Consider the following 12,189-nt stretch of genomic DNA (forward strand, 5'->3'; position numbering starts at 1 on the left):
TCAAACCAAATCACAAATATTACATCAATATCAACCTGGAACTTTTTAAGCACAAGTTTAAACTGATAAATTGGACTGGTTGAATTGCACTTTGACTGAAGTTTACCAATTTTGTGTGGAATATGCATCATAAGGTCAGCGAAAGGACTATGGGCATGCCATCTAAGTATGAGAGTCCTCTAATCCACTTCAATTGCAATCTCCTGCATTCACAATCAACACAAAGCTTAGTAAAGGCCAAGCAGATAATAAACAGGCTGTTCCAAAAACAGACGTTTTTATTTAGCCTGTGTGCTTTCAATATACTTCACACTAAGCTCCATCACTATTCCTGTTCTCTCACAAACCCTGTGTCACAACTACCGGTTCCTGGCTGGGGTAAGCGACAGAGATAGAAATCAAGGAAATAACCTGATAATCGTGAAAGACGTTAAGATTGACGTTGATACGGATTAATGCACCTAACGTAATAGTCTTAAATAGCTTACTACTACTTAATACTACTAATAGCAAGACTACTTTCACCAGGTCTTGTTCTGAATGCCAAAAGCTCAGACTGAAGACTGGTCACTATTTATAACCAGAGGTCGCTCCTGAAATAACGGGAAGCGAATGTGTCCCAGCTTTATGTTTACAAGCGTGTCAGAACACGGCGTGCGTGACAAGTGGAGGATTGTAGATGATCATAGTAATGAATGCTAAAAGCTAATGCAGGGATACTTCTCTCTTGCTATTTTGGGTATCCAGTACTCTGCAAAGAAGATTAATCATAATGGGACATGGGAAATGGCGGTACAAGAAATCACTCAAAAACACACAAGCAACATGTGTACAGCTACTTGGATATAATGAAATTACAGAAAATGAGAGAATGATATTGACCAAATGCTCTAGTATAAGTAGTATAGCTTCAAATTTGCTTAATCTCTGCTTCAGGCCATTCAGAAATATCGGTTTGATGGGAGAATTCATCTTCACATAATTTTTTCTGCAAAGTCCTCTAAGTGCACGGAAGAAGAATTGAATGAACGACAGTATGCATACAACAATGTGCAAGAGTTTTTTACCCTGTAAAAGGGGGAATATATAAGGATATTGATCGAATTTCTGCATTTAACCTTTATTCGGTTTTCATGCGTTTACATGCAAATCAATAGACCGGTTATGCAGAAAACTGTGTTAACATGGTATTAAGGGATTTGTCTGGTTTCTCGCAGGCAGTGATGTTAACACCTATAGTACATAATAGTCATTCAAAAAGCTGACGGCATATCTGTCTTAAGCTATACTGTTGTATCTCTTTCCGTATCTGCAAAACCTGTAAATATAACATCAGCTTTATTATCGCAGTTTCGCTGCCAACTGCTTGAGTCCAGCGAAGACTTTTATGAGTTACTTTGTGCGTATATGTGACGTACATCTTTTACATTGTGGAGACATGCGAACATGAACAAAACTGCAAGAAAGCCGGTTAAGGTGTTAACATGCAAAGCGAAATCGGGGGTAATGAGGAAAAAACTACCTGTGCTGATCGGTTCTTGCTTACGCCATTTACGGGCTTTCCCATTTTTATGACCCCACGTGTTATCAGTTTATTAAGTATAACCAGTGTAAGAGAGTTTTGCAGCCAGCAAAAGAAAGTTAAAATGTATTAAATACCAATGAAATTAGAGTGACATTTGTAAAAAAAACATTTTTGTCCAGCTGCAATTCCTCCGGCATCCCTCCTCCTCCCCATCTCCTCCTTCACTGCTCTCTTTCTTCCTGCACGCAGTTCTGTTGTAGGGGGTTAAAACTTGGAGCTCAAGCCCCAGCCTCAGGTTCTCTCTCTGAAGGATCTTATTCACTAAGATCTAAATGAGCATGCAAACTAGAGGAATGCTAATTTATAAGAAAACATGTCAGACGCACTTAGAGGTTTTTGCATCTGAAGTGAACTCTTAATATTATGTTCACATACACATCCCCATAGATGACAATAAATAGCGTTGACAAAATGTTTATATGAAATAATAATTAATGAAAATATTATATTTTGACTGAAATAAATGGAAATGAACTGAGAAATACACTTGTTGGGAATATGGTTTGCACCATTCACATTGGTACAACACGCTTAGAAAAAAATCTATGTTAATTATGTCAATTATGTCTTAGCGACATTCAATCAAGTGAGAGGAGGATCACATAACTGTAATATTTCAAACATTTTTTTTAAATAAAACAGCAGAACAAACCTCTACCAGAAAGGTTGTTCATTGCACGATAAACAAGTAATGTGATCTGCTGATATAGAGGACTATGTGATTGCCAATCACACTTATATTGTACCTGTTATAGAACGAGAAGGGCAGAAGTGACTACTTTTAAAGGGGCAGCAAAATGTCAATAAAAACATTAGCAGGAAAACTGTTTCCTGCTTAATGGACTTGAAAGGTGTGTCACCGAATATAATCTTGCCTGGTGTGAAATGAACTGCAATGCTGGTGTGTGTGTGTGTGTGTGTGTGTGTGTGTGTGTGTGTGTGTGTGTGTGTGTGTGTGTGTGTGTCTGTGTGTGTGTCTGTGTGTGTGTCTGTGTGTGTGTGTGTGTGTGTGTGTGTGTGTGTGTGTGTGTGTGTGTGTGTGTGTGTGTGTGTGTGTGTGTGTGTGTCTGTGTGTGTGTCTGTGTGTGTGTGTGTGTGTGTGTGTGTGTGTGTGGGCAGGTTTAGCTTTACTTGAGGGCACAACAAGCACATTTCTAAAATGTCATCAGAAAAGCCTGTCAAAACCTTTGTCGCCAAGATGAGGGGAAAACCAGGGTAATCTTTAACCCTTTGTTAACGTAATTTGGGGTTACCATATTGTGATTGCGTAAGGTTAACTGAAACCTTTACAGTTTGCATGGCATTTTATAGCTCCAATGATAGAAAATTCTTTGACCCTTCCTGTAAAAACCATTTCAAAAGCCAAGTCCTTTTTAGTGATTTACTGTTTTCTACATAAAATAATCGTACATACTGAAAGAACGTTCGGTGAAAATATAACCTTGATATATGTAATATTGACTGAGATCATGTCAAAGATTGAAATTAAAGTGAAATCCATGATTGAAATTAAACTATGATTATTCTAATCTTATACTTAGATTTGGACTTTAGCGTGGATTTTACAGACAGGGTCAAATTTATATACTGGTTAAGGGTTATGATTTTAATAAAAATGTAAAATTTAAATTTTTGTTGTTGTTACTGAGTTTAATTGATGGACGTTAGTGAAAAGTACATCAAATGCAACAAACACAGGTCTAAAAAAAATTAATAAAAGAATAAAATACCAATGTTTGTGGGCGGTATGTTGTGTGCCCATGCATGCTCTCAGCAGCAGATGGGTTTTGGTCATAATCTCATTCAGATTCGGCCTGCTCGTGTTAAGTGAACAAGCTTTGCTGATAAACATTGGTGGCACGAGTACAGCCGGTCGTCCCTTTGGCTCAAATCAGCAGCAAAAACCAGACCGTGCACTTGGATGAACAGAAGACACACACACAGGGAGCCAGAGACAGAGGATAGAGGAAAGAAGTTTCCTTTACTGTAAAGCTTGTTTGCTTCGATTTGTCCTGCATGTGACCTCGAAGCAAACAGCTTACATCACTGTGTAACTTCCTGCAAAGGGTTGTTTCGAAACATATTGGAGAAGACACATTTGATGAAGATCTTACAAGATCCTACCATGTAATTCCTATTTGGGAGTCACCATGTTAATTCCCGAAAAATATTTGTGCCGCAGACATAAGGGGGGCACACAGCAGATGGTTATGGGAGCTGCACACATGGGGTATCTAATAGAGCAGTATGAAACAGAAGAAAAAATGCAAACTGTTGGTGTTTTGTTCTCTAAAATAGATTGTGAAACGGGCCTGTTCGATATAGCAGCAAGTTTGAAAGGAAAGTCTTGCAAAGTTGTCAATTACTTCAGGCCTGAAATTACCAACAAACTTCATGTTTTACAAAAACATTCAAAATGTAAAACACTTTTTAACCTAAAAATGACACACATCTTACTTTAAGCAGTCTGTGGTGTTTTTCTGTCAGTGTAAGCTGAATGCAGACAGATTTTGGCTAAAGATTACACTTTGGACTTCTGACTCAGGGACTTATGCATCACCACATCACTTAACTGCTGAGTACTCCCACAGAAAGAAGAAAGAACAAAACTTTTCATTTTAAACACACAAAAGTCAAACAAAGTTTTGCCACACCAGTCAACAGTGGCAAATTGAAAAAGAAAAATGCAATACATGTGCGATTACAGTGTTAAAAAAAATTGCAGCATGAAGTAAAAAATTTGCAAGTCAATTCAATATACTATTTTAAGTTTTTACCTGTGATAAGTTGACATACCTTATAAAAAACATAAAAATATATGTTAATTTGACAAAAATGCTGCAAATGCTTAAAATGCGATAGGATAACACCTTAAAGGGTACCTATTTCTTTCATTGCTAAAAACAAGGTTGTTTTGTGTATCTGGAATAATACAATGTGTTTGTGTGGTTTATGGTAAAATAAAACTTTATTTTCCAACTACCGTACATTTTCGTAGTTCCATATTTCCCTGTCTACCTGAAACTCCAGATTTCGTACAAAACTGTCCCTGACTGGCCTGCTAACCTGTACGTTGTAATTGGCCTGAATACCTCTGACGTCAGCCCGAAATGTGATGCTCCTTACCATGTTTGAAAGATTCGGTCAGAATGCAATGCTAACAGGAGTTAACTTACAGGCTGTGAGTTAAAGGGGGAAGAATTATCATAATGTCAGTCTTTACATCACCAATCCCAGGAAGTAAACTGTTGCCTACAATCTATGTGTTTGTTGTCCAAGAAAAAAGGTTTACGTTGGAGCTGATAACTCGTGTCATCGTTTACTTTGGGGTTTGTACCTTTTGCATATAGTTTACGTGTACTTACACACACTTACATACCAAAGAAAATGCTAAATCGGAAAACAAATTTAATGATGTACAGCTAACAGGAAACTTACAGCTAAATTAAAAATGCATTAAAATCACCAAAATATTCACAACTTTGCTTCATTTGCTAAATAATTACTAATATTTTGTGAGTATGCAACATATCTTTCTAAGGTTATATCTTTCACCTTTGAAACAGCACAGAACAAGATTCCACAGTATCACTCTTACAGAGACATACAATGAGACATGATGGGAGAGAGCGAGAGAGAGACTTTCTAAAATAGACGACAAAGCCAGGAGCAGAGGTCTGTAAGTGGAGCAGGCAATTAAGGGCTTCATGGCCTCAATGTTTCCTTACTTTATATTGCTTATCTTTCTTTTCTTTTCCCTTCTCGAGTCACCTGACCCTGCTGTGTTTTACATTAAACCTCTGAGAGTTTTCTAACAGTAGCATGCTGTACCTGGCACACACGCACCTGTTGAGTGATCATGTGACCTGTTTTGGCCTCTGGGTGCTTCACATACTGAATAATTCAATCCCTAGCACAACTTTGGAGGTTTACACATACAGAGAAATGAAACACAATACTAACTTCTCATGTCTACTAGGGAGAGTGAAAACTATTGCTAAATAGATAAAGTATTAATTACAATTTCACAGCAATTTCAAATCGTGTGTTTTGATACTTTTCTTAGTCAATGCAAACTACATATACAAATGCCTTATATTTACAGTGAAACTAAAAATGGATTTCTGTAATATATCTACAGACCAGACTATTACAGAAATATAGAGGAACAGCTTTTTTAAATTAGCAGGCATAGACATAACAACTGCTCAGTATATCTACAAAAAGCAGAAAAGCTGTCACTGTACACCTCTGTACCTAATAGTTGCATATTGGTACCTAAATAGTACCTATAAGGACCTTTTTGAAGGGTACCATTCCATTGACAGCTTTTGTAGCTTTTTAAACAATGAAAACATTGACGGATGCATTGACAACTTTTGCACAGAGAAGCATCATTAAAGGGGACATTTCACAAAACTTTTTTCAAGATGTCAAAAAATCTTTGGTGTCCCCAGTCAGTGTTAATTTCATTGACGAAGACGATGATGAAAAATATTCGTCAACGAACCTTTTTCACAGACGAAAACTAAAAAAAAAAGTCAAATATGATGACGAAGACTGTAACGAAATATAACTGACACTTAGTCAACTAATAAAAATAAGACAAAAATGTTAGGGAGGGCTGAATGGAGAAGAGATCCAATCAGAACTACTCATTTTGTGGAACAAGAACAAGAAACCCAATCAGAGCGCATCTTTGAGGGTAGGTTGATCTATGCAAAAGCAGAAGAGCTATTTTAAAACTCTGCGGCAAAGTTCGTTTTCACAACAGGTTGTTTACATTATTTTTAGTTGTACAGTCTTAGTTACCCAGATTTGGCTGATTTCAGTTGACTTCATTTGATAGCAACACGCACACTGTCCGATGTTTCATTGACAACAAAAATTTTAGCGCCAACGTCTAATCAGGGGCCCGTTCTTCGTACGTCGCTAACTCAGTTAGCTGGATTTGATTGTTGATGATTTGGCATGATCTTGGATTATTTGGTTCTTCGAAGCTCATTCTAAACTTGGTGTCATAGCAACAGGTCCGTAAGCTCAAACCTGCTCGGGAGCAGGCTTATTTCATGTAAACAAGATTAGTTTGTACCTTTTTAAGCGGATGTGATACGGAAAGTCTGACGCAGTCGCGTATTCTTCATTATACGAGCGCAATCTGCGTAAGATGCATGATTAATATAAAGAGCTTTTCAAATTCAACACGTAATAAAAAAAGAATATATTAATTAAATCTTTTAGCGATGTTATTTAAAAAATATATAATATAACAAATATATTTTTTCTGTACTTGTGCGACTTGTTTTTGTGTAACAGGTGTTTGATTATTATTCTTAAACGAATGACATGCTGATCACATTCATTTTAAATTTGTTTGAATTTTCCTTAATAAAAACAGCAATTAATCATACCCAGCACTAATAGATGTTATGTACAATAAAGACTATTACTCAGTGTGAAATAATTTTCATTTGAATAAACTAATCTCCTATTTTAGTTTTGTCTTTAGATTGTCAAGTAGCTTACAATGTCATGCATGAAAGGGTTTTCGTTTAGTAATTTCTATCTGTTCTATCTTTAAAACGTTGTCTACAAATATGTTACCCTGTCCCTGTTCTGTGACAAAAATGACCAAAATAACCAAATAAGTTTTTTGCACATATTTTCACATATCTTTATCTTCTTTACTACACTTTTCTGTGCAGACTAAGCAGATGCAGGACTTTCAGTTAACGTGGAACACTGCTAATATAGTCAGAAATCAGTTAAGAATAATGCAATTAGGGCTGCATAACGATTAATCGTGATTAATCGTTTGCAGAATAAAAGTTTTTGTTTACATCATATATGTGTGTGTACTGTGTATAATAATTATGTATAAATAAATATACACACATGCATGTATAATTTTAAGAAAAAAATATTTATAGATTAAATATTTATATATAATATAAATTATTTATAAATATAAAAATTTATATACACATGTATATACGCCCTTAAATATCTACATGTATGTGTATTTATTTATGCATAATTATTATACACAGTACACAAACATATATGATGTAAACAAAAACGTTTATTCTGCAAACGATTAATCGCGATTAATCGTTATGCAGCCCTAAATGCAATTGAAGTAAACTTATTTAACCACTTGCATATAGTTTCTCTAAAGGACTACCATCTGAGAGGATTTCTTTACTGTCATGTGCATTGCTATCAGAAACGGTTGTATTTTATAATCTTTTGATGTAGAATAACATTACCATTCCCTTATACTGGACATCATACTTTATTTACCACATTATTGGAAACTGCTAAAAGTGTTGGTGTATTATCTACAACTGCACAAAAGAGAGGAAAACACTATCTTATAATACACTACAATTAAAATTGTATTTATCAGGAATTAAATTGTTGCATTGGCTGTCGGTTTAAGAAAGAGCAACTGCTCCAGAGATTATCTGTACAATCAGCCAGTTTAGAGACATCACTCCTGCCAGCACATCACATGAAGATGGAGGGCCACCACCTGTGTTTTTTTATTCTGCTTTTTAAGTTGCTGTTACAAACAGACAAAATAGCATTTAACTGTTTTTAAAAGAGACTTAAAGTACTTTAGAAGCATCAAATTTTAATTACAATCATTAATTTCAATCTTTGACAAGCATAGTAAAGATATCAAGATTATATTTTTACAGATAATTTTACAGTATTTATGGTGATTTATGTACTAAAGTAGCTTTAACTGGGTTTTTAAATTCAGTCACATAAAAAGTTCACAACCTTCCATCAGTAGCTCTCAGACTGCAGGGGTTAAAAATGGGCGTGTTCTTGGCCATTGTAACAACTGGCCAATCACAGCGTGGCTGATCAGTGTTTCTACTATCGACATGTATTGACTTTTCTTGCAGTGCACGAACGCGCAGTGATCTCAGATAATTCAATCCTGCCATAATAATCATCAACAGCAGTGGTGTTCAAAGAACCAAATAAGCGAGATTATAATTAGCCAGATCTAAACTTCTCGGATGTCTCATTTGATCTCGGATGTATTAAGCGACGTACGAAGAACGGGCCCCAGGTCACACTTTACATATGACAACACGGACAACAAGACCTGTAAAGACGACTCAATGCATATTCAAACCTTAATACCATTCCATAACAGACTGAGGATACTTCCAATGACTAAAAAACTTAAAACTAGACTAAGACTAAAACTCTTATAATATTTAGTTGACTAAAGCCCGGGATACACTGCACGATTATTGGCTGTCCCAGACGAAAGATTGCCATCGTGAAACAATGTCCTATGTCGTACAGTTAAGAGAGGTTCAAAGACAGCCGTTTTCCCGGTCTTGCGTCCAAAGATAGCCTACGATAGTTTTCTGACAGTGTCAGAAATTCAGCATGATCACCGCACAGTGTGTTTGCTGCTACGACCTGCAGTGCGTACTTGTATTTGTTTACCACGAGCGCATGCTGGTGACGTCGCGCAACGTATGACGCTGCCGCCGAAGCTTCCGTGTCATCATCGTACAGTCTACATGCCTGTCGTACCCGGGTTTAAACGATCCATGTCGCACAGTGTGATAAGTTAATGATCTTATATTAGGGCAAAAATCCTGCAGTGTATTTCAGGCTTAAAACTAAAAGATTTCAGATGACTTAAACAAGACTAAAACTAAATGGTGTGTTATTCAAAAGACTAAGACTAAATCAGAATTTGCTCTCAAAATGAAAATGCTCAGAGTATGTATGTAAAGTTCTAGCTCGAAATATCATATAGATAATTTTATTAATTAAAATTGCCACTTTTTAGGTGTGAGCAAAACTGTGCTGTTTTGGGTGTGTCCTTTTTAAATGCAAATGTGTTGATCTTTGCACTAAATGGCAGTGGATAGTGTAGATTGGCGGTTGGATAATGTAGATTAAGGGGCTGTATTATAACCTTCTGACATCACAAGGGGAGCCAAATTTCAATTCACTAGTTTGCCTGCGCATTCAGGTCTTAATGATTAATGGTAAATGAAGTTGGCTTGCTGTCCTCGAAGGCAGCTCTACAGCTGAGCTCTGAACCTTCAGAGAGAGCAAACCTGAGGCTGGGGCTCGAGCCCCAAGTTCAACCCCCTGCAACGGAACTGCAAAGAGGAAGAAAGAGAGAGTGAAGGAGGAGATGGGGAGGAGGAGGGATGCCGGAAAAGAATGCAGCTGGACGCGGAGGCCTGAAGGCTGCCTTATATACGCCCATGATGATGATGATTGACAGGCCTGAATGTTTAGGCTCCTCCCGAACCTAAGTTTAGAACAACATTTAACTATTTTTCACATGTTTGCAAAGAATGGTTTACCAAAACTAAGTTACTGGGTTGATCTTTTCACATTTTCTAGGTTGATAGAAGCACTGGGGACCCAATTATAGCACTTAAACATAGAAAATGTCCGATTTAACATTTTCTTCTGTAGATGTGAAAAAATCTAGAACAAAATTTGTATAAAAGAATGTCACACAATCAAAAGCAATATTAATAAAGATATTTAACTAATGTTAATATATTTAAGGTTAGTAATGCAAATAAATGTTTACAGAACTTGTTTCCACCCAAGTGGTTTTGTTTTTTTAAGAAGGAGGAAACATCATGCTGTGTATCATTATGTTATTGTAACTGGCAACTAAAATGGACTTTGAATCCAAGAACGAAAAAGTAAAAGTCAGATCGGCAAATGATCTAGCTGTGGATTACCCAAACAGAAAGAGTAAAACCCAGAAAAATAAAGTGTTGGGGTGGGGCTGTAGTCCTGTGGTCAATCAGGGCCCAACAAACCAGAACTAAATCATTCATATGACCTAAAGTGGCGGAGAGTGAATGTTAAAGAGCAGCGGCCTCACAAACATTTCATTTCTGGAAACGGTTTTAGACAACTGGCCATGCTGAGCCCAACTGTTTGACACATCCATCAGAATATGGGCGAAAATATGGTTGGGGCTACAAAAAGCCAACATAGCTTTCTTTAGGAAAGCCTAGGATGCTATAGGGGTGGTTTCCCAGACAGGGCTCAACCTCGCTACTTAATAAAATGCACATTTAAGGTGCCTTATATTTAACAACTTTTCTTAAAGAGTAACTAAACCCCTGATGAGAGCGTGACTCCACCCACTGGCAATATTTGAAAAATGCAAGAAAAGTGGGCAGATCCCAACAAATATAGAGGTGACGAACTAAGCTCGTATCAAGTGTGTGGTGAGATCGTAACAAGGGCGTGGTGAGCTTGAACCTGCTTACGTCACAAGTAATTTTTTGGACCCAACATCCAATAGGAAAATTCAACTGCAGTAGCCACCGTTCAACCTGAAGAGGGCAGCAATCAGACGTTTTTACACTATATATTGTAGTATTGAAACACTTTATATCCAAATGTCAAAAAAATTACTAAAATCAATGAACAGCACTAATAAAGCATCATTCTTACAGATCATTTACTAAAAAAAGTTGGTTTAGGGTTTAGTTACTCTTTAACATATATCAGTCCCATTGTTTTGTCTCAAGATGCACACCAGTATTGTTTTTGTAAGGTATGTTTGTAAAAACTACTTAAATGTCCTAACATATAACTAAGGCCTAGTCCTGGATTAATCTAAGGTGTGTCCGGAAAACCCGCCCCATTGAGTTATGCAGGCAGTGACTTGCCATTATAGAGAAAATCAATAATCAATATCTCCAAAGAAAACATAGCGTTACCGTTAACAATCAACTGTGAATACTGTACGGATCGGGCATGCTGTGTACCGGTTTATAATGGCCAGCTGGATATCTGTGGGTGGAAAAATGAAATCTGTGTGTGACTGAGCGTGGGCAGAGAGGACCGTAACACGACAGCAGCGGTTTTTATAAGGGGGAAAATGAAGATCGGTGAGACCCTCTTAATGATGTGCTTGAACGGGCCAGCCGGAGTTGCCATGACTCCTGTCTCTGAGGTTGCTATGACGGCTGTGTCTTTGCACAGAGCTCAGATGCACCTAATCATAGATGTGAACGATTTCCATATGTACTCATAGACACAGAGCTCCTTCACTATTTACAAAACACACGGTCAACATGAATTTATGATCACAGTCACACTTTTTTGTGTAACATGGGACGTGTGATAATGTCAAGTAGCTGTACCGTAAAGGTTAGGTAAACCTCTCAGACAAGCATTAAAAAATTTGGAAGCGGCCTATTTAAGGCCTGCCTATAATCCAACCTGGTTAATCTGACTCCCCTCCGGTTAGCACACAAGGATTAAATTACTGCAGTCAAAACGATGGGGCAGCCCTCTGCAGCGCATGCAGGGAATGCACAATACGTGTTTGTGTACCTCACACTATAATAAAGTAGATGCTGATGGTGGATTCAGATGCCATTAAACATCAGCTCGACTTGAGAGGGAATCACTGGTGGTTGGCAAATGACAACATGATAATGCAAGCGGCTGCAGCAGACCTGTATGTTTCACCATCAGACTGTTGCATGTGCATAACCACAACACCTGCAAAAGCAGCACTTGCACCACATAAACAGTCATGCCCTTTATGCATATAGTTTTAGTTTTAGCAT

The 12,189-nt window shown here is 37.3% G+C and overlaps 1 protein-coding gene across 1 annotated transcript in view; it reads right to left on the reverse strand.

Moving 5' to 3' along the window:
- camk1da (calcium/calmodulin-dependent protein kinase 1Da) overlaps window positions 1–12,189 on the reverse strand; it is a 63,518-nt gene that overhangs the window by 50,169 nt on the left and 1,160 nt on the right. The gene's annotated exons all lie outside the window — the stretch shown is intronic.

This window comes from Paramisgurnus dabryanus, chromosome 1 (genome assembly GCF_030506205.2).
Source record: "Paramisgurnus dabryanus chromosome 1, PD_genome_1.1, whole genome shotgun sequence".
Classification (NCBI taxonomy): domain Eukaryota; kingdom Metazoa; phylum Chordata; class Actinopteri; order Cypriniformes; family Cobitidae; genus Paramisgurnus; species Paramisgurnus dabryanus.